Consider the following 23253-nt stretch of genomic DNA (forward strand, 5'->3'; position numbering starts at 1 on the left):
TTAAGACTGGACACGCCAATTTACAACCGTCGTTACTCTGTTACCTCAGTACAAATTGAAGGTATCAAAACATTTCTTTTGTTAATTTTGTAAACAACTTTAGTCTGCTAAAGAAAATACACTACGTTACAGATTGTTACACAATTCTTCGGCTGGAGTTGGTATATATATTGGTTATACAATATAAAAAAAGTTCGTTGTTGCTAGCATTATTATGCTCTCTTTACATTCAACCGGCTATAAAGCATTTTTCGGTTTGATAAGCAAATAAACAGTTTCAAAAATAATTAATTTCATAAACAGTAGTATCGCGAGTATTATTCCAGACGTCATACTGAGCATGAAAAGCACCAGTACCTCACATACTCTGTGTATCTTAACGATTTATGTACTCTCTGCTAGCTGCATGTATATTGATTCACGTGAGAGCAGCTAGAAATTCATTGAATGAGTTGAATAAATAAATCTGAACGAAAGAGATAGTTTCGTGTGTTTCTTTACCCCCAAAAATTTAAATAAAAATCGTTCATGTCTTCAACCCACGGATTAGCTACACAGCCATAGGGCATTTGGTGTGAGATCTTTCAGAAGCTTTATTGCCTTCCTCATCAGGCACTCGTGTCGGGATATGTGTCACAGCCAGCTTAATAATGTGTAGCGTGTGTTGCGTTCCGCTCTCCGGATTCCGCTCGATAAAACCATTATTTCTGATGGATTTACATTCACCTTTCGGGATTGGGCCGCTGCAGACGACGGGAACTACGCTAGCCAACGACTATAATCATTCTAATGCACTTATGATTAAGTTATTCCTTCACCTTAATGTCTTTTTTGTCGCTCGTTCGCTCGCTGTCAGTCCCCGGTTTGCCCCCGGTGTATTACACCGTCACTGTCAACGTGTGCAGCAGCGCAGTTCCACACTTTCACCGATTCCGTTTTCATTCCGTCGCTTGTGTGACTGTGGTTGCTAATGTCCGTAGACACGGAGGGAGGATTTACATGGGAAATGTGAACAAGACGCCGGTGGAACGCCGGGTAAAAGAAAAATAATTTAAAATCAATACTTCCCAAGCTTAGTGGTTCGATTGCTATGCTCTTAATGTTTAGGAAAGGGAAATCGGTACAAATGGTTAGGTCCGATTGCTAAGGAAAGGTTTAATACAGCGACCACAAAAGGAATGTGGTGAAGCTGTGGGTTTTTGGTATAATTGTTTCTTGATTGGGAATGTATTGTTGTGTTAGGTCCTATCGTTATTTGATAAACTTTGAATTGCATTGACAAATATGCAACAGAGAAAGTGATGGAAATTGAAGTTGTTGTAGGCAAGAAACATAAAAAAAAAACAAGAATCGTTTGCTGTTTTTGTTTCATTCATCTCTTTTAAGAAGAATTTGCCTTCTCTTTTAAGAATATAAAATGTTGAAGTAATAAGAAAAATAAAATAATCAATCAGTAAATTAGACACAAAACACCTTAATCTTGGATCTTAATCAACTAGAAACTCTTGTCATCTCCAATCATTATCAACCTTTTCTTTATAATCATTTAATTGATTTCTTTGCCACAAGATAAATCACTCCAAATCATCCCTTTCTTCTCTTGCGAGTACACAGATTGCAAAGGCAGCAGATCAGATAATGAGGGGTAAAATAAATAAAAATCTTATTTGTAGCCAGACCACAATGAAGTAGATAACTGCAGGGACCGATAAAAATCCCCTGAACCATCGTAAATTACTCGTTCATTACGAAATTTCCCTTTCCTTTCCGCGTAAACTGACAAGAGACCGTACGCGAAGGAAGGAAAAGATCGTTAGCGTACATCAAATTAAGAAATCATTCTTTTTAAATGAAATTAGTTCAAGAAGTGATCAAACGAGAAAGATTTTCGAACCAATCCCAAACACCATACATCTTCAATGGTGGAAAATAATAAATTCTCGTTACAAATGATGACGGTGGCAGAATTGATATTGTTTAATGCATCACAATGAGCTCGCCGGATAAACGCAATACATCATAAATCCACTTTCATTTGACAATGATGGATGTTTGATAAGGTTTAGACAAAAGGAATGTTCTTGCTCTACAGCTCTGTCAGTATTGATGCCTGTTTAGTTGAACTTTTAGGCAGTGGTTTGAACGAGAACACGTGTACACGAACCATCAACGAATCGAACTGTTGGCCCTGACCGTCCGGTGGGGCGCCGATGCAGCCGTTGGCATTTTTGAACTGCAGCCAAGGCCTTTTGCCGAAACTGATTCACTACCACGGCAATGATAATAATTCTGTTTTGCTATGCAACACACTAACACACACACAACCACAAGCAATCACTAAATCAAGCCTCATCGCACAGCGCAGGCCAGAGTTGGAAAATGACTCGTCAATGTCGCAGGCACGATACACCACTTCGCGGGTGTCACGAGTTGCATCGAGGGGAAAGCTTTATTTATTTATGTATTTGCTTTATTCTAGCCCTTTGCTTCTTTCTCCCGAAAAGCTGGCCTGCTCAACCGATTGTGGTGGAAAAAGGGAAGAGAATTGATATCGAGCAGGAAGTGGCGCGGGCATAGAAATTGCATTCCCTCAATCAATAGAGGAGTTCCGAGCAATGCAAACCACCGGCTCGGGCTCGGTAGACAAAACCGAACGTGAAATGTCCTAGATATTGCAGCGGGCACACAACACATCGGACACAATTGCTGCTCCACTAGGGGGCTCCTCTCTCTCTCTCTCTCTCTGGGGAGAACATTAGAGAGTGTGTCGTGGAAGGTAGTAGTGGGCAAAGTGAGGGCAATAGAGTAAAATCGATATTCCATTTTCCGACGGTGACGGTTGTACGGCTTGTACGGCAACGACCGACGGCAACCTACTTCCTATTTTCCCTCTTGATTTTGTGTTTTCTTTCTGATTCACACTAACACTCCCGAGACCACTAGCAGTCGGGCTAACATATTCACAGCGCACAGACACACACAAAGGATACTCCCAAGCGCGCTGTACTGACTTAACTGTCAATATGATTAAAAATTCATTTTTATCCATCAACGGGACGATAGCACGCGTCAAACGATATGGCGAACGATATGGCAGTGGAAAATGTGTGTGTGTGTTTGTGGTGCCGCCGATGTAGATAATCCTGGACCCACTGCCATCGCCTGTTACACGTAGGAATCACTGACGGTGGAAAAACTATTTCCGGCAAATCTCGCATCGATTGCAAGCTAAACGATGGTGGTGTCGTAAAATGGCGCTGGAATGAAACGCCTGCCAATGTAATGTGCTTCGTGGAATGTGTGGCCTTTTTTTTGCCGACTGTGGGATACTTTGAGCACTTTGGGGATGCCTGGTAGAACCTTTGCCAATGCGTTGCTTTAATTAATAATTCATCTTGATAATCTTGGAACGTGCTGTAATGTAATAATTACAGCAAAAAGCGCTCCAAAACGATTTAGGTGATTTCCCTCCCAGAAGTAGGTTCTCGGATATATCAGATCAAGAATAGTACCCTGGAAAGTAAACCAGGTAATCTTTAGCATCGATAAGGGTTCCTCGATTGGCCTCCACAATTTATTGGGCCTCGCCATACCAGACGACAATACGTCTCAGTATAGCTTGAAGTCATCGACCGAAAGGTAAACGTTTCTTACCACCAAGGGAGTCCGTCAGACATTATTGCTGGAGGACCTCTCTCACACCCTTGGTGACTGAACAAAGCGCCAAGAAAGGGCTCATTTGCTGCACGCAATGGTCTAGTTGGAGGCTTTTTTTTATTCGTCGCCTTGTAGACCCCAATTCTTGTGCCTTTTTGTAGGTTAATGTTTGCAGTACCGGCACTGAAGGAATTTTCTTTTTGGTCCAGAAATAATGCGCATAACAAGCTTCCCGGTTTTTGTTGTCGCCTTTGGACCACTCTGACCCAAACTCTTTAGCACACCATGAACCCCGGTTTTTGAACTCATTGACCTATGGGGTGTGTGTGTCTGGTTGTGTAATGATAATGTCTCCTCATTACTACCAATGAACCTTCAAGGGCTCTTTCGGTTTTTTTTTCTCTCGTGAGCTAAGGATATGGCCAAGGGTTGCCGTCTTGGGCGTCTTTACTGGTCACAAGATACTATCCAGTTTTAATTAAGTGTTTCGCTGGGCTTTCTTTCTCGCATTCACGGAATGCACCAGACACGTGTTTCGTTTCCTCGTTTGCCCACATCGTTTGCTGACCCATCGTCTGACGTCAAACGTGTTGGAGTAGCTGCGTGTTTCGATTTGATCTAACTCCTGTGATGTGTGTTCGAGCGTTGAAGGCCGGGGCAAAGTTTTGCAATAAATCATGATTAACCCTTTTTATCATGATCTCTCTCTCTCTCTCACTCACTCTCTCTGTCTCTCTTTTCGACAAGACATCGGGCGTATGTGTGGTGCGATTTTTCCTAGTCCTTATATCCTGCACGCTGCAGATTCAGCAGCATATGGCTTTTGAGCGATCGATTGAAAAAGTGGTGGTAGTGCTGCTTGTGCTGAAACTTTTGTACATTCATGTACCGCGTGTGTGCGGCGGTCGCTTTCCGGTGTGAAAGCGCTGCCCAGAGCACATGGTGCAATACGTGCCGAGAATATGGCATGGCAATGCGACGAAGGCATTTGAGCTGCTACAGCGGAGAAGGGCACGCTTTCGTGTGCAGGTTGGATTATTTGGTGTTGATATGAGCTGGAAGGCAACCCGGAAGAAGCGTGAGCTGGGAGTTCTGTACGTTATTTTAACTAAAGATTAAAACAATGGGGATTTGTTTCTCGTTATGTAGAGTACCTTTGGTTCAAAGATGTTTACTGGATACTTCTGGGACTTCTGTGGATACTCTAAGCTTCCGTAGAGTTGTCCAATGTGAGTATAAGTTGAGTTGATGATACTCTCCATCCACAGGTAGAGGAGATGCATGAAAAATGACTAAAAATACATAGGTTAAATCTAAGCAAGCATAGTTTAATGTTAAAATAAGTCTTATTAGGACATTAGATGGGTAAATCATTGTAACAAAAACTTGATAAATATTTTACTTACAAGTATTGTAATAGCAAAACTGATGATACATTTGCTTGATAAATTAAGTAAACTCTTTGCACACTTTTCAGCTCGCCTTTGAGGTTTCTCTGTAATATGAACCTAATTCGCTACGTAGTATACTAAACAAATGTTCAAGCGCCCTCTGACGGCAATTTCAGAAAGGCGCTCTGTATGATCAAATCGGATACATTCTAATTTTCTGTAGTTATTACATACTATTGAATAACTCTTTACATTGTAACATTACAGTATGTTACTTGCAAATCCAGTTTACACGAATTAATGAATTTACACAGAATACAGTTTACACAGAATGATTTTTCAATAATATAATTTAATTTATGGTATAAATTAGTATCCCTGAATAAAACGATAGAATTAACACACATGACCGCTAAAATTTAACTGATGTTATCGAAATATGTTAAATTAAAAGTAAAGTAACTAGTTTTGACAACATTTCTTAACAGGATTTGCTTTTAATCGCATAATTAATTAATAAATTTGTTCTTGTTGCCGTTTTCTACCAAAATTTGTCCTTGTCGTCGAGTCTTTATTTTATATTCAGCAAAAGTTTGCCAAATATTAATAATGACACGATACAAAACTCGTACATTTGCTCGTTCCTAGCATTTAATTAGCATCATAAATTACCCCAAACGAAACAAATGCCACCCCGAGAAAAGGCGTACTTAAACTGTTCCGGAAAACTATCATTTGCGTCACAGCGCCGTTTTTTCAGGGAGGAGACATTAAGCAACAGCATTAGCAGCAACAAAAAACAAAAACGTCGTCCAGAATTCAAAACGTCTTCTCCAGCATCTTCAACAGATGTTGACAGCACTGATCCGTGGCAAGACGTGGCCTAGTGTGTGGTGCGAACGAGTGAACGGTGCCGCACGTTTCCATCGTAACACACAAAGAACAACGAGTGCGCCCAACTTCTCCCAATGCTCGTTTGAATTGGGGGAGTGTTACGTCGTGGTGTCTAACGATGAATCATTTCGCTTGTTGATCTTATCACTGAAGCCGTTCCTCCAGCCCGGGCTGCTCCGATGCTGCTGGTGGCACTGCGTGTGTTTCGTGCCGTTCACGGTTCAGCGACAACGGAGAAGTTGCATAGTACATGCATCGCTGACTGCGTGACATTGTCGTTGGTGAATTTCTACACACGCCGGGCGATTTGCAGCATAGCCGAGCGCAGAACCTAACCGGCAAGCGAACGAGCGAGCTGTAGCGATCTTAGCCCGCGGGCTTATGGGAGATGCACTGGAAAGATAAACATCGATGCAAACCACCCCCCCAGTGGATGCAAGTGTTCTTTCGCTGGTTGTCCCAAGTGGAAGAAGCGAAGCGCTCGTTCCGAACAAATACCCATTTGAAGCAGAACCGGCGGTGGCGGATGTGCTCTATATTCGCTAAATCGGGAAGTTTTCCTTGCTGATTTCGTTCGCCCGTGCTGTAGCTTAGCGTATGGTTGCAACAATCGAAAAAGGCGCAGTTCTTGCCACGCGTAGCAGTGCCGTAGTCTGAGGCCGCAAATGTATAGCGAAAAGCTTCCCACGTGAGTGGATTGAGCAATATTGAGCAACGAAAAGCGGTAAGCTGAATGCACAATAGCCCTACTGGAATGTGTGTGTGACAATTTTGTAGCATCGTTTATGTAGCGACGTCGATTATTGATTCGATTGCGCGTGTTTTTTTGTTTGCTTCTCCTTCGCATTTCGCTGCATCGCGAACAAATACACAGCGACATTCTGGCGGGGTGCTATAAAAGCCGAGGAAAAGAGCATTGTAAATATTTTGCTTTCCTTTCGCAATTTCGCTGCAATATGGTGTGGTGGTAAAGTTATTGAAGGAACGAAACGCAAGCAACTAGGCGAACGGAGTATTCTCTTGGTTGGTGCTATCAGTGCAAAGAAGGAAAGAATTTCTTATAAAAAACATATTGCTCTGTGTACGTTGAACGAGTTGCTACAATGCAGTATTGATTTTTTGCGCGACAATACAGGGTTTCCCACGATTTATTGGTCAGTTCCCATGATTTTTTGGTGCGTTCCCACGATTTTTTGGTTGTATCCCATAGATTTTTGGTTCGATCCTATAATTTATTGGTATTTTCCGATTGGATATCAATACAATTAGACCAAAAAATTCTGGGAAACGACCAAAAAATCGTGGGAACGCACCAAAAAAATATGGGAATCCACCAAAAATTGATGGGAACCAACCAATATATCGTGGGAAACCCTGTAAGTATGTTTGAATCAATTTGAAATTATTTATAGTCCTCACTCGCGAGCGCGAGGGTTGGCGTTTGTGTTTTGAATTTAATTTTCAAAGATACACTTTAATGTAAAGAGTATGCCGAAAATAATGACCTCGAAACCCAATTTAAATGAGGTACTTAAGGCTCCTTAAGAGACCTAAAACCAAACCCATGCTGGTCCTCCCAACACCAAAACATCACCATTTCTGATTTAAGAACTGCACATAGCCTAATGCCGGTCCTAAGCCTGGCCACTGAACCTTTCCCGGTCCAGGAACCTATACTGGTCATACTGGTCCAAAAACTGATCATGAACCCAAAACTGCCCTGGAACCTATCAATAACCCATACTGGTCCTGGACCCTATCATGAACCGATACTGGTCTTGGACCCTATCATGAGCCCATACCGGTCCTGGAGCATATCATGAGCCCATACCGGTCCTGGAGCATATCATGAGCCCTTACCAGTCCTGGACCCCATCATGAACCTATACCGGTCCTGGAACCTACCATGAAATCATATCATGAACCCCTACTGGTCCTAGAACCAATCATGAACCAATATCAGTCCTGGAACTGGCCCTGAATCCATATCGGATCTGGAACTAATACTGAATCCATAGCGGTCCTGGAACCACTCATGAATCCAATTTAGTTGAGTAGTTAATTAATAAGAACTGAAAATAAACCCACAAAAGACCTGGCACTGATACTGAACCAATACCGGCCCTAGAACCTATCGTGAACCTATTCTGGTACATAAATAGCTCTCGATTGAATTATTTTTATGAACAGTACCTGGAACTGTTCCGGATTCGGAACGATACTTGAATCTGGCTCGGATCTGGAATCGATACAATTCCAATTCCAGTCGGCAAACAATACCCGATAGAAAATGTGCAGCTTAGGAATATTGTAGGAATTAAGCGTAGGAATTAAGCGTAGGAAATGTAGTAGAATTTGGAGAACCTCATCTTTCATAAAAAACGGGCCACTCACGATGGTTTCATGCCGCGTAAAATAAATTACGTTTATTGCACTACTCCACTTTACCTTCATCAGAGGTTCAGGTTGTGTGTGCACTTAAACCAAAAAACTAATAATTAACTTAGAGAGAACACGCAAATTAACCATCGTCTATGTGTGTGCGTTCACCCTTCTTACGTTGCTAACTACGGTTGTCAGCACTACCTGTCTGCCACCACGAATGCATTTATAGTGCACTATCGTGTGCATGCACACTCTCTGACGCAGCACAACAAATTATGGTCGTGCACTTTTTTCCCCCCGATCGCCTTACTGGACGCTTAAGCGCATCAAGTTCTTTCCGCAGCCGCCGGCGTAAAACACCGGCGCGTGAATGGTGCAAAAAGTCTGAATGTTCATTTGTTAACCGACGGTTCTAAGTGAATAGTGGTAAGGCGAGAGGTACGCATAGGGTAGAGAACAAAAAAAAAACACGTAAACATAAAACTAGCGAGTCGTCCCACTTGCTGCAACGTTTTGTAATTAGGTGGAGTTTTAATTGAACGCAATTAGAGCTTCCGCTGACGACTTTCGTTTTTGTTGTTGTTGCTCTTTCCTTCTGCTGATGAGGAAGATTTTTTTTGTGTATGATCTTGCGTTCCTTTACCGCTGCAACATTTAATTACAGCCAACTTTAGAGCAGCTTTAGCGGGATGGAAAAGCTGCTGCAAGGCTGTTGGATGAAGAGCAAAAACAATAGCAACGCTGCAGTGGTAATTCGTGTGCGTGGGCATGAAACTCCAAGACCCGCCGGAATATTAATTATCTGCACACGAGACAGTCACAGGTGATGGGTGACACTGCAATTGCACCCGCTGAAGCTCATTATCCGCTCGCTAGAAATGCAGCAAATGTGGAAAGTGGTGGTGCTGCTGCTAGTGGTTCGGCTTACTACAAAGACAGTTAACAGCGCGTTGTCAGCAAATTAATACCGGTCGGGCAATGGTTATGTTTTAACGATGCTTTAGCAGGGATTTGAAGGGATTTGTATGAGAACGGTTTCTAGAGAGGGATTTGTGCCATTGCGGCAGCATATTTTTATCCCTCGCTTTAGCCGGTGACCTTAACACACTAAACCGAACGAAAGGGACGCACTGATAGTTTATTTCCCTCAACAAGGGCACACCGGTAGAGGAGCAAGGAATGAAAGTAGAAAAAGAGAAAAATACTCTATTGTCTAAACAAAAAAGAGGTTCGAGCATAAATCTCACTCGCCCGCAACTGATTGAGTGCTCGCCGGTCGGCGGTTTGGGTCTTGTTTTCTTGAGACTGTATTTAAATTGTTAAAGCAAACATTAAACACAGTGCGCTTAACTTTTCCGAAACGGATTATGTTGGACGGTTGAATTTTTGAATGCTTGTGTTAAAAAGACGACGATTGGTTCGTGTTGCCTTTGGTGGTGCGGCACGGTACGACAACACGGCATGTTGTGAGGCAAATGAATGTGTGTTTGAACGTTTGCATCTTCAACTGCTGCCGTATGCTCCCTTCGTTGTGTGTGTGTTGACCCAGTTTTAGCGTGAGCTGAAACCGGGGCGTAGCTGTAGTACTCATTTATGATGGACGGTAATCGGGAGGTGGATGAAAAACATGTGATCACACACTGCGCTCTGGGACACTGGGAGTACGGGAATACAATGTCCGTGTGTATGTGGGTGTGTGTGGGTGTATTTTATGTTTATAGTCACACATGAGCGCTAGGTGGTGCAGACCGTCCATATTCCGGCGTCCATTACGCAATGTGCTGGTTTTCTTCGGTACAGGCGGCACGACAAGACGCCCGGTGGCGACATTCATCTGTCAAAACTGTAGGCCAACACAACAATTGGAACAATGACGCGGCTGTTTGAAGATTTAGCTTGCAAAGCTGTACAGTATCTTTTCGACGGCGGGATACGGAGTGATTAGGATAATGTTTGTTTGTGCTGGGTCGGGCTTGATGGGTCCTTTCACCTGTTTGATTGTGTGTTTTTAAAGGTTATGTTTGAACGAGAAACATAAAATGTAATGCTGTTGGAGTTATTGAAGAATGAACATCCCTTTTAAAAACCAACAAAATATTGAGAAAATAGTGTTTGAATTTCACTTCACAACATTAATTATTATTTACGACTGTTGGCTTACAGGGTTTTCCAGGGGTTCTCATAGTTGTGGGACACTTCCTTGGATCTTTCGTATGGGAAGCGAACTTCATATGATGACAATAAAACTCTGTGGCACCCTTTTTGGACAGATTTATTGGAAATTCCTGTAGGATTTCCCCAGCAAGGGTGCTATAGAGTTCAATTCCCATTGCATTAAGTTAATTTCCCGCAAGAAAGAGTCAATAAAGTGTCCCAAAGGTATGAAAACTCCTGGAAAACAACAGTGCATTAAATAAGTAAAAAGATATTCTTTTCAAGAGCTTACTTACTATAAAAATCATTTAGTGATAAAAAATGAACATAATATGATAACATTATCACAAAAAAATAAAAAATAAACAAAGTAAAACACAATAATGGGGCGGGCCTTTTACGATACTAGCCCGCTTTTTTAAAAAGAGTTTGACGGATGGCGGCGGAAATCATGTCAACACTCCATACAAAACCACACACAAAACCACGAGCCTGCGATATTCGGTCTAGATTATTTTATCAAATTATTATTGATTATTGCATCAAAGCTAGAATTAGATTCGAGTACCTGGTTGAAAAAATGGCAAAACAAGGTGCATTAAAGAGATCAGGTGGTGGAATCTATAACCAAAGTGTATGTAGACCAGGTGTTCTCATAGCCTGTTTTATAACCAAATTTGAACATCACTTTTTGACAGGACGGGTGAAAACTTTTGTTCAAACAGGCTTTCTAGTGGCTTGAGAAATACACAAAACACTCTTAAAATCTCCATTCAAAAGCAGAAGCGATAAAAATCAGATAAGCTCACCTGTATGTTATACTCACTTAGACAGCTGCTCGAAAACTGCTATACAATGCAAACAGTTGACAGGGTAAAATTTCAACCTACGATCCAAAAAGGCAAAAAAGGCCCAATGTTGTAATTGCTGATATTAATTTATTTAAAATTTTAATATAAATTGATGTACAAGCATATTTTGCTGATATATAATTTATAAGAAATAATAAAATATATCAAGTGTAAAATTTGGTAAAGAATTTGAAAAGGTTTATATACATCTTCATCTTGTCCTCATGATGGTGTTGTCCACAAAATGCTCGTACGTTGAAATATTGATTTTTAATTCCTTTGGCTCTCTAAATTTCTCTGCCTTTATTTGACTTTGGCTTTTTCTCACAAATATATCGGGCAAAGATTTTCATGTTTCAGTTTCAAACTCTAAATCAATGTTCACAAAGATAATTTATCAAATGACGAAACAATCTTTGCACCAGCTAGCTTCAGAACAGAACCAGATGAGTGCAAAACAAAACTACGCAAAAGTTGACTTTATCATCAATTGAGTGTGCCTCTGTGTATACACACACACTGTACCTTGGCTTGTAAAACATGCAAAACGTCATGTTGCGGGAAAGCTGTGTAGCGTCTAATGGGTTTCGGTAGCACTTTTCACCGCAGCAGAATCGTTTACGGTTAGCTGTTTTTCACAGCTCGATCCGTAAGCATCGATGGCAATGCATAATTCAGTCGAATTCAGTTCTAATCGTACCGTCGAAGGATGAAATGCACACTGCATCGTATACACAGTCGGTCGTTGAGGATTGGTTTTAATGTACTCGCTTCCTGCCTTTTATGCCTTCTTGAGTGGTGTTAAATGCTCAATAAAACATTGATACATTCACAGCATGAGTCGACGAATGCTCCGTTGTGGTTAAACGGTACCATTTAATGCTGCTTGTTTGGTTGTGGTTCTATTCGTATGTTGTTGGATGTCAAATATGAAATTAAATTCAAATTGGAAAATTTATTAAATAACAACATAGTTGTTTAAACTTTAAATTTGTTACACTGTGGAGAAAAATTACAAAAATTTCAATTTGATGATTTATAGTCTCACCAATAAAAAAATTGTTTTTCCCTTCATTTGTTTAAATTTAGCTCACCCCATACACGCTCATAAAATATTGGTGAGCATACCGGTGCCAAAAATACAACGCGCGTTCGTTTTTTTTTGTTTGCTGCTGTTGTTGTTGCAATTTGGATGACCATTTGGCCCAACATCATCACCGATGTGGCCGGTCCGAATCATCGCACCTCCTATCCCACTTTTTATATACAAAACCCTCAACCGTACACAAAACAAAAACATCGGCCGAATCTATTTACGTAGCAAAACGCATCCCGAAAACGAGCGCGAGAGCGAACAAGCACGTGTGTCGGTTTGCTCGCTAGCCATATTAAAAGTGTGCTGTGCTGTGGGCCACTGTTTGCAGCCGGTCAAAATCACACACACACACACACACGAACATCATCCCTTAGCGGTCAGGAGCGGAAAATCGCGGACGTCTTAAAATAACCACTCAAGGTGCATCGTAATCGAAGGTGTGTGCGTCGTAGCCTGTAAAGTGCAACAAAGCTGCACACGCTGGATGCACCTAGAGAGCGAGAAAGAGAGAGAAACCCAGAAAGAGAGAGGAGTTAACGAGAGAGGAATGAGTCAGAGAGGTGTTTTCTTTGCCCCTTCTCCCCTCCGGGTCAGGGTGGGTCCAAAAAAAATGCATTGTTAGTTGTCGGTGGCGACGGTTTCAGTTCAGTTGCGCGAGCCTCCGCGAGTACCACGTGCGTGTGCTGTTGTTTAGGGAGACTTTACGGTACACCCGTATAAAACCGTTGCAAATTGAATATTTTGTTTGCGTCGTGATAACACTAATCGGGGGAGTAAAAAAAATAAAATAAAATCGGTACGTGGCAGCTTTTTGTTGAGTGAATGGTGGCGCAGGTTTAAAAATGAAAGTGACCTTATTTGTGTGCGGTCCAGTGTAACGCGAGCGACCGTGGCAAAAGCAACCACTCCATTCCATTCCACTGGAGCATGCATTGTGCGGTGTTTTGTTATCGGCCACCAATTGGGAACGGCTTGACACGAAACGGGCTACAAATTTAATTTACGTTTACCTGTTTACCTGAAGGGAACTAAAGAAAAACCAAAAAAGAATTATTAAAAAAATGGCCAAAAATACGTTTTCATAACGTGTTTTTAAACGTGCAATCTACCAAATTGCTTGTGCTTGTGTTTGGTGCTAGTTCTAAGTCAGAAAGTGGTAGTAGTGGTGGTTTAGTGTTTGCTCGACAAAAAGTTTTGGCAGTCAAACGCGAAACGTGTTGCGCGTATGGTGGCGTAGCCGAGAAACATAGCCCCAAACTCGCGTCCGTAACGCATCGAGTATTGAGTGACCGATTGACCTGTAAAGTGTGTCTCGAGATCTTCCCCCCCCCCCCCTGTGTCTCTCTACCGAGCGGGTGGTAGAAGAAGGTGAAGGTGTTGTACTTCAAATTTGATGAATGGTATTTAAACGTGCAGCATAGCACATAGGGTGGTGAAACGGAGGAGCAGCAACAGCACCTTCGCTCGAAAGAAACGAAGCAGCGAAAGACACGGTGGCACGGGTGGAGGGCATGAACTAGTCTTGCTGGTCCCGTTGTGGTTAGGGCCAGCTATCGAAGCATCGAGTCGTTACCATCTCCTACTGGCTGCAAAAAATCTAGTTCGAAACGGGTAAGGTTAGTATGTTGATTGGTTTTTAACGACGTCTCTCGGCAGGCCGAGGGTGACCGAGTAAAAGAAATGAAGCCGACGACGGAGGGCACACACAACAAAAAAAAAAACCCCTAACATACTCTCAAACACTAATAGAGAGGAACTTGGGTGGGTGCACATTTCGGTGTCAATATCCGAACGGGCGGGCGCGCGCTCGTTTGTGTAACGGTGAAGCGAAGAAATTTAAGAAGCAGCCGTACCGCGTGCCCCTGCTTGAACTTCACTGTGAAAAGTGCGCACACCTGTTAAGGTAGAGCGTTGGACGAAGGTACCAACACGGTAGAAGAAAACTCATCACATTCGTGCACAACGGCGTTTGTGCTGTGCGGGTGGGGATGGTTGATAGTGGGAGTTCGTAGCACTAGCGTTGACGTGCTTACATAATTACATCGGTATCTATAATAATCTGCCGGGCGTGACTGTGCCGTGTCTGTCCCAGGTGTGCCCGAGCGTTCGTTAGTTCCCACGGGGGCACGGGGAACAATAATAAGGCGCAATCGATACCGGAAAGTGCTGTGTGCGCTGGTACACACGCTTTACTTACAGCGAACGGGCGCACGAGCGCTTTTCTTTCGTGGAGAGGGTGCAATTATAAGTGGGATCGTTGATTGAATTGCTAGAGTCGTTTCACGATGCTGGTTGGGCCCGATGCTGGTTGGAGCGTTAGTAGAAGGTTGCTGTCAAACGTGACTAACGTTAAATAAGAGTTTGAACGTGAAGTTATAAGATTTGCAGGTTTTGAGGGGGATTTTGTCTTAAAATTATTGAAAAATAATGGAACCTACGCAAGACTTGCATACTTCTGGGGATCAAAAATGTCTCTAGGACACGAGTACAGTGAAGAAAAAGGCTCTAGGCTCTCAAAAATACATTTGAAAAACGTATACTATCACAACCACTCTAAGCCTTTGAATGAAGCTAGAGCATTGAAAAGTAGAATCAGATGTTAAGGTGGAGCTAATGTTCATGTCTCAAGAATGACACTAGACAAACGTTTGTACTAAAATTGAAGTTGAATGTTTGTGTAAATTACAAGTTCATGCATATTGGCCTTATTTTGAGCTTCATACGATATCTTATTCTGAGTCCTTATGTTCACACTTATTAGATTGTGTCTATGGTTTGGTTTTATTTGTAAAAATTTCAAACAAACTTGTTATTGGTCTTCTTCCTTGAAGTAATCGTCACATCATATGACCGACCCACACTTTTCAGGTTTCCCGCAATTATATGTATCACGCATTCCAATGATTCAGTCCTGCTATGGGAAGAAGCATCAGAATGGGAACTGATACCGTCTGGCCTTCTAAGAGCCGGTGTGTTTCTTGAATAGACCACTAGGACACCTTTTGCCGTACGAAGCCCTATATTTGGAGCTCAATATTTGGTTGAATCAGGTTTTTATTAGTTTGATATCTACAGTCTACAGATTTAAGAAGCTATACCTTTAGGTTATAGAGTCTAGTACTAATGAAAGTAGTTATAAACAGCAAAACGAAGAATTCTGAATTAAATTCCAAGACAGGAATATCATCTGTAGTCATGGAATTTAACTGTTACTTGAATTCTGTAAAAGGATAAATAGTGCAAATGACAAGGGAGATACAGTACAGCACTTACTTACTTACTTATCCGGCACTACAACCGCTTTGCGGTCTTGGCCTGCCTCAGGACTGTTCGAAAGCGCCTTCGTCTGGCAGTCCGTTATTCCGGCCTTAATGGCAGAAGTTTCCACGCCATCTTTTTATCTCACTTTTGGCCTACCACGCCTCCTCTGTACTTGTGGACGGCCTAAAAAGACAGTACAGTACAGGGAGTACAAAAACTGACGTTCAATCCAGGGATCAATTTTGATAAATAAGCTTTAAATCTATAGTTCTAATACAACTACACCCTGTAACGATGACGTGCTAATTGCTTCAACAAAATTTTGCTATTATAATAAGTCATTTTAGATACGAATATACGAATAAAATAAAAAGACGTTTCATACAAAAACGATCAATGTACAAAGCCATCCCGTTCGATTGACAACACAGGAGTCCACAGTATCATCCTTTTGTGTCACACCGCCAGAAGAAAATGAAAGGTTTTTCACGTCAGATCCAACCACGGTTTGTTGCTTTGTTGACTTTCGAGTGCTCCATTTTCGGCACTAAAGTGAAGTGCACGTACACCGATATACACAGTACGCCAGTTAACACGCAACTCAGTGCCCCCGCGAGGCGATCGTTAACGGCGGGAGGATTATAAAATTACCAAACACGGTGTGCGCTTGACGATGCGAAGCGCGGCGCCTCCGGGAACGAGAATCGGCGAGAAATAAAGAAGTGTCAATCAAATTTTCCAACGCTTTTACACCTTCAGGCCGCTGCAGGGTAGAGCCAGTTGCGTACCCAATTCCAGTGTATGGGAACCAGCAAGAAAGGAAAAGCACCAGTACGCTCCCCCATCCTGCCAAAGGTTAAACTGTATCTCCAGCCACACCACCGAACACATTGTTGCACCTTTATGGTTATGATGCTTATTACATTGAGATTGGGCTGGTGCCGTTTGCGCTCTGTTTTACCTTTATTGCTTTCGGGTCATAAAATGTCGGCAACCGTGATTTGTGCAACATGAAAACGAACCACGTTTTGCCACACATCGGTGTGTGTGCCACGACCGATGTCTCGTTTTCGGAAAGGTGGATTTTTAATTCCGCCACAAAGGTGACACAGGGCTTGCAGCGCATGCGGGGCACACTTCCGGATAGGCGACACGGCAACCGGGCCACAGCTGACAGTTTCGAATTGCATTTAATTGTTTTAACTTTCTTTTCGCTCGCGTTTTAAGACACGATAATTGGCACGATGGGAAAGGCCGCTCGAGGGAAGGGTAACGTGCACTTTCCAGTAACACAACACGCTGCACTCGAGACTTTTATTCGATTTGGGTTTAATTTTTAATGTCTCCTAGTGGCTGAATGAACCTGGGGTGAACCTGCAAAAACAAAAGGCTCTGCGTGTACGGTGCAGCTTCGAAATGTCGATGGTTTTTTTTTGTGCGAAATTGCTGAGAAAGTGACACTAGTGTGCCAGACACGTCATACGGGGTGATTCCCTTGGAAAGCGAGTGCCAACTGTGTGGCAGAGTGCAGCAACCAACCCCTCAACCCTCAAACAACGGCCCGGAACGTTTGACATTTTCGTCGTTAGAGAAAAGAATTGACAATTTTCCACCCGTTTTCCACCCGTTTTCAACTTAATTTGTACGGTGCTGTACGCCGGCACGTATCTGCCACGAGCATGGCGGCCATAGAGGCATCTCGGATTAAGACTCACGTTTTGTTGTTCTGCCTTTTGGCGGAGGCGTCGAAAGGTGACATGGCTTTTCCCATGGTGCGAGCATCGAGCACAACCGTGCTTCGCTCGTGTGCTGGACGAGAAAGTCCGTCCCGTTGATGGCGAGGTGCAAATGGGAAGTGTGTGTGTGTTGTGTGTAGGTGTGACATCGCTCCGAGGTGCACCAAATTAAACTTGGCGTAACACTGGCAGCGTGGGTTTAATTTGATTGGGAAAAGTCCATAGAGAAACGCAAGAAACATCGGAGCGGTTTCACATTGCTCGAGGCGCATCGAGGGAAAAAGGTCGCATTAAAAAAAAAAAACAAACGGAACAAGTTGACGCTGTTTTGTGCAGTATGAAAGAGAAATTGAATGAACAAACAATCTTAGCACAAGTTAGTTGTGTCGTAGAATTCCTTGTTCGATAAAATGGGTTAAAAGAAAACATTCAGGTACGGTGAATCCGTATGAAACAGCTCAAAATCAATTAAAGTACACCCTGTAGCAGTTTAGAGATTTCAAGGTCGCAAACGTGTCCGCCGTTACCAGCAGCGTTGCAACATCGACTGCTTTTAGCGCTTAAAGAAGAAATAAGAACTACCTTTGCGCATACATTCCGGTCGATACTGCCTCAAAGCATACTTACTGCAAGGGAAATGTGATACTGCTCTCTCGAAGGTGGTTTCGTAGCACTTCCCGAGATAATGATGTCGAATTGAAGATGGTTTGAATTTCTTGCTACGAGTTTTGGGGAGTTGATGGAGTCTTTTAAACGTGTAATTAACGTTGTTTTTCCTTTCTTCTTCCAGGTAAGCCATGCAGAACAAAGAAGAGCATAAAAACTTCTGAATGGAGAAATGGTTGTTGTGAGTCACGTGGTAAGGAAATACTTTTAATTTTAAGCAATATTAAGCTTTTTACCACTTAAAATTTTTGATGTTGATGGCTATAATCTGCATTCCGCCGATGCGATATGTTACGATATGTAAATTGTATTTTATTTTTAACATCGCAGAGTTTAACACATCTGTGATTCAAAAATAACACTCAAGAGAAGTTAAATTTCGTCTGCAACAATCTTTCAGAATATGGTTTAAGTATTGCTTCTTATGAAAAAACTGAAGAACGAGATTCCACATTGTGTTCAAGCTGCATGCTTTTTTTAATAATTTGAACTGTTGGAATCAAATAGAATGGAAAGCACACGTTTGATGGGTTATAAGTGCCGATTATCTGATTCAAACGGAAAACTATCAAACAAAACCGCGCTACACGAACTGAAACAAAATCGGTATTATCCAAGATTGTTAGAGACTTCTTTCGTTGACTCGAGACATTGCTGCCAAATTGATCTGAAATGGCTTTGTTTGTTAAAACAAACTGCAATGCGAAACGCAAGAAGTATTGTACCAATTTATAATTATTTATAAGTGTGGCCTATCATTGTTCTTTAAATGTTTTTGGCATTGTTATGCAAAATAGCGCTTTTGTTATGTTTCTCTAATGTATGTGCATTTTGTTATTCCCACCCTTTTTAAGTAAATAACTACAAAAAATCCCTTATGAATGTAATTACATGAAATACGTGTGGTTTAAAAATATGTATTTAGATGTTAAACCGTAAAACAAAATGATTTCCGTAGCTTTAACCTGGCGGAAAGCTGTTGGACAAAAAACGGTCTCCGTTTGAGTCAGGTAATGCAAATAACCTTCATTCAGTTCGATATATCAAATCAGAGAAAAATCAAGTGCTCTAACACGGATCATAATAGAAAATGAGCATTTTTGATACTTTTTCTCAAGCAGTTGAGTCACATAATCGGCACTATAAGATGAACTTTATGCGATAGGATTCGGACTCTATGAACCTTTTTAGGAAAAATCTAATAGGAATTTCCAAACAGCTTGTCCAAAAAGAATGCAATAGCGAACAATTCCCATCGTGTACAGGGTTTTCATGTCAGATTCAAATGTAAACATTGTTATTCACCGTATCCAAGATGTTTTTCAACAGCTGTTAAAAGGTTTATTTGTTTCAAAATTAAGTTTCTGTTTCAACGTATGATTTTCATCACATAACAAAGAACTGTCAAACTCAGTCCAGCTTTAGTTGGGTTGAAAATCATGCTGTAGAAATTAAAAATTATTGTGATGGAAATGAAATGTCAGATTGATGTGGAAGAACATTTTGCATGCGATGAATAAAAATGTTTACATTCGAAACTGACTTGGAAAACCCTGTAATATTCACTTCCCACAAGAAAGAGTCAAGGAAGAGTCCCACAACTATGAGAACCACTGAAAACCCCTTTACTGAAACTTTGGCAGATTTAGACAGAATATTGTATCTTTTGAGGAATATAGTATAATATAGTATCTTTTTCCAAGTTGCCTTCGAATGTGCACATCATTATTCACCGCCTGAACGATGTTTTTCGACAGCTGTCACATATCAGAATCATAATATATTTTCATGTTGAAGATACGTCGAAAATCATATAGAAGAACTGAAAAATTATTGTGATGCAGATACAACATTTGACAGTTGTTGAAAAACACCTCGCAAGCTATGAAAAATGATGTTGACCTTGGAATAGTGGCTCGGAAAACCCTGCAAAGAAGCAAAGCCTCCATTATTAAAGTTTGTTTGTCACTCCAAATTTTTGTCAACTGTAATGTGCGTGTAATATTGGAATGGTTGCATTTGCGGAGTTCTAAATGGAAATGTGCTGTTCTGACGAATCCCTAGAGCTTTTTTGTACGGTTCGGGGAGTCCATATCAACGAAATGTTTACTCTTTATTTTATGGACTCTCTATGCACTTCAAACGACCGTACAACCCAGTGGCAACAAGGCAACTGTTGGAATAAATTGAAAAAACAGTAAATAATAATAATTTTACTTCTTCCGTTTGGTTTGAGATCGCTCACGGATAGGCTTTCCCGGGAGGACACAAAACCACCGGAAGGATAATTTTTCATTGTTGTAGCCAGAACCGACGGCCCAAAAAAGCGCCATGAAAGATGCAAATTTGCAGTACATATGAACGTTGGTACAAATCGACCAGCTCGACCCACGACCAGAACTCTGGCTCACCATTCGTAGTGGTCGGGCTTATATGTTCAAAGGATTTGTAAATGTGTGTGTGTGTGTGTTGCTGGGCTCGGAATTTGCATAGCAATGGAGGTACGAAATTTCAGTTCATATGCAACGATGGCGCAAGGATAACGATAATGGGAGACTCCCCCATCTAGCCCATTCAAATGTATGTAACCTTCATTGTTATGGTCAGAGTACGAGTGGTGGGTGGAATGAGCGGCACGTAGGTTGGCCGGAAGCTGTGGCCCTTTTATTTTCCCACAGCTGTAAGGGATTAAAATGCGACGAATGCTGTGAGTGCAGAATTTGTACCGCCATTTGTGCAAACCCATACTTTCGACCCATTCTTCTGCGGTCGGCACACGTCTGAGGCGTGTGGTTGCATTGTTAATCAGGATTAGCGTTGAGCAGCGTTTGGTGTTTATTGTTTTGTTCTCTGTTTTATTCTGCTGAAAGTAGCTGGTTTAAAACCTTACGAGTGTTTGTGCGAAAAGCAAAACAAATTAATAATTCGCTATAAATCACGCTCTGTTTTTGAGGACCATTTAATGCACTCAGCACCTCAGGATTCCGAAAAAAACAAAATGGTAGTAAAAATCTATCGATCGCTTTTGGCGCCAGCCATCCTGTTGGGATGTTCGTTGGCATTGCATGGGTTGGTTGGATTGCTTGGAAGGACACACAAGAATGGATACAAAACAATCCGAGAACAGCAATCCAGACACAACAAATGACACCAGTGTTGAGCGTCTGACAAGGTTCGTACTTATGAGAGGGTAAAAAAACAACGATTAGATGACGAGATGAAATAGTTTTCATCCTCTTCGTAGTGCAGTGTCGCGCGAGCATGGGTAGTTCTTTGTTGTGGTTAGTTTCGCATCCTGTCGAGACTGAATGCCTTACCCCCGCTGGCTTATGTCAGTTCTGGTTAGGGCACTTGGAGTAAGCATTAACGTGACGAGTGTTGTGTAAGCGTTTGGCATTGTGCCATCGTGGCCATCGTTATTGCTGCTGTAGTGGAAAAGAAGTGCGTTTGTCGATGATACTTGGGCGTAATATTGGGCGTGAATGACGTTTCGCAAGAAAGTAAGAATATGAGTGCATTTTGTAGACATCGCACTTAAGATATGAGTAGCTCGATGGTATTGTTATTAATATTCAGAATAGTAATTGTTGTTCAGTTCTGGACAAAATGATATTCAGAATTCTGGTAGGACACTCTGGACCTGGTACAACACAATTTGAAATTCATTTGCAAACATTCTTTGAAATTCATTTTAATATCAGTCGTACAAATTACACGGCAGTACAAATTATAGGGATTCTGAAGATATCTTTTAGTTAGTAATTCCGAAGTAAAACGACTACTTCCAACAATGCCAAAATCTCATAGGAATAATGACACACTTGATGTAATACTAAATGAAAGTAAATACCAAAAGGATTCAATATCCGGTTTGTCAGAAGTTCTAAGTTCAGACTCATTCTCATTCTCCTCCATTCTAGCGGGCTAGTCCATCCGTTGCGTAACCTATAAATTGTGTTTGGGGCGTACTTTAAACCACCACTAGCCTAGCCGCGCCTTCCGACTGTTCTGCGGGTATGTGTACGGAATTTCAGAACATTCAACGCATCGTTTAGTACGTGCGGTTTTCCGGAGTTTTCCGATAGGACTGCCCTCCCCCAAAAAAAAAGACCAACTTTCGAGATTGGGCGATAAGGCACGTTCCTGCGTCGGTATTTGGACAGCTTGGGTAAACTCCGGCTAAAATATGGTTCCTTGTATGGGAAAGTTCTGTGTGTCTGGGTGTGATTTTGTGTGGGACGGGGCTTTTTCCGCTTTATTCCAACCGGTGGTTGGTGACGTAGAGAGCGCTTGGTACCGAATTCCAGTAGATCCCTTTTTTGTGTCGTTAAGAGCACAGGCACCGAATGGGAAACCTTAATTGAAAATATTATCGCTAATTTGCGGAAAATCGGATAACGTCAGATCAGATTACCGATAAAGGGGATAGATATTTACATACCAGACGGAGGAGGATTTTTTTTTAAATTTATGAAGTTATTGGCAAATTTTATTTAAAGTATGTTTAGGTATTCTTCGCATTTTGATATTAAAGATTTTAAAGACATATATGTAAACCCTTTTTTTGTGTCTATGGACGAAAGTATTACATTCACTGCTCACTTGACGCGAGTGTCACATACTGATGGTAAGTAATCCATCAGTCATTCACCCGTCGTGTATCGTTCCAGCGATAAAGGAATTGACCCATCGCTTCTTTCCACGGCGAACGGCATTGTGTGAGGAGCAACCTCTTAACCCTCAAGCATTCCCGTCGCGCCCAGCTCAACACAGCTCGATGGGCTGAGCCGGAACAAGGTTGCTGCACCATTAATGGCCGTTTCTACACATACATCCTGCTGCTCCATTTTTTTTGCTTTCCTAAAGTGTAAGCCTCACAAGTAGCCCTTCCAAAGGCGCATGCGTTCGAGCTGAGTGTGTGTGTGTGTTACTGTGTGTATGTGTGTGTGTGTGTAAAAGACAAATCCCCATGGCTCCCCTTGAACAGAGGACGCTTTTCCGGCATCGTTTTATTTCCGCTGGCATTCGGGTAGGAAAAAGCAGAACGGCCCTGGTACGTACTGCTATGCATGTGTGTGTGCTGCCATCTGAGCGAAAGAAATGGCTTTCGGGCGACATTTCCGCCCCAGCGCCGAGATTACTGGTTGAGAGTTGAGCTTTTA

At 41.9% G+C, this 23253-nt stretch overlaps 1 protein-coding gene across 7 annotated transcripts in view; it reads left to right on the forward strand.

Annotated features, from left to right (window-relative positions):
- The window catches only part of LOC5668232 (uncharacterized), a 153329-nt gene that overhangs the window by 21013 nt on the left and 109063 nt on the right, over window positions 1-23253 (forward strand). The gene's annotated exons all lie outside the window — the stretch shown is intronic.

The sequence above is a fragment of the Anopheles gambiae genome, chromosome 3 (genome assembly GCF_943734735.2).
Source record: "Anopheles gambiae chromosome 3, idAnoGambNW_F1_1, whole genome shotgun sequence".
NCBI lineage: Eukaryota > Metazoa > Arthropoda > Insecta > Diptera > Culicidae > Anopheles > Anopheles gambiae.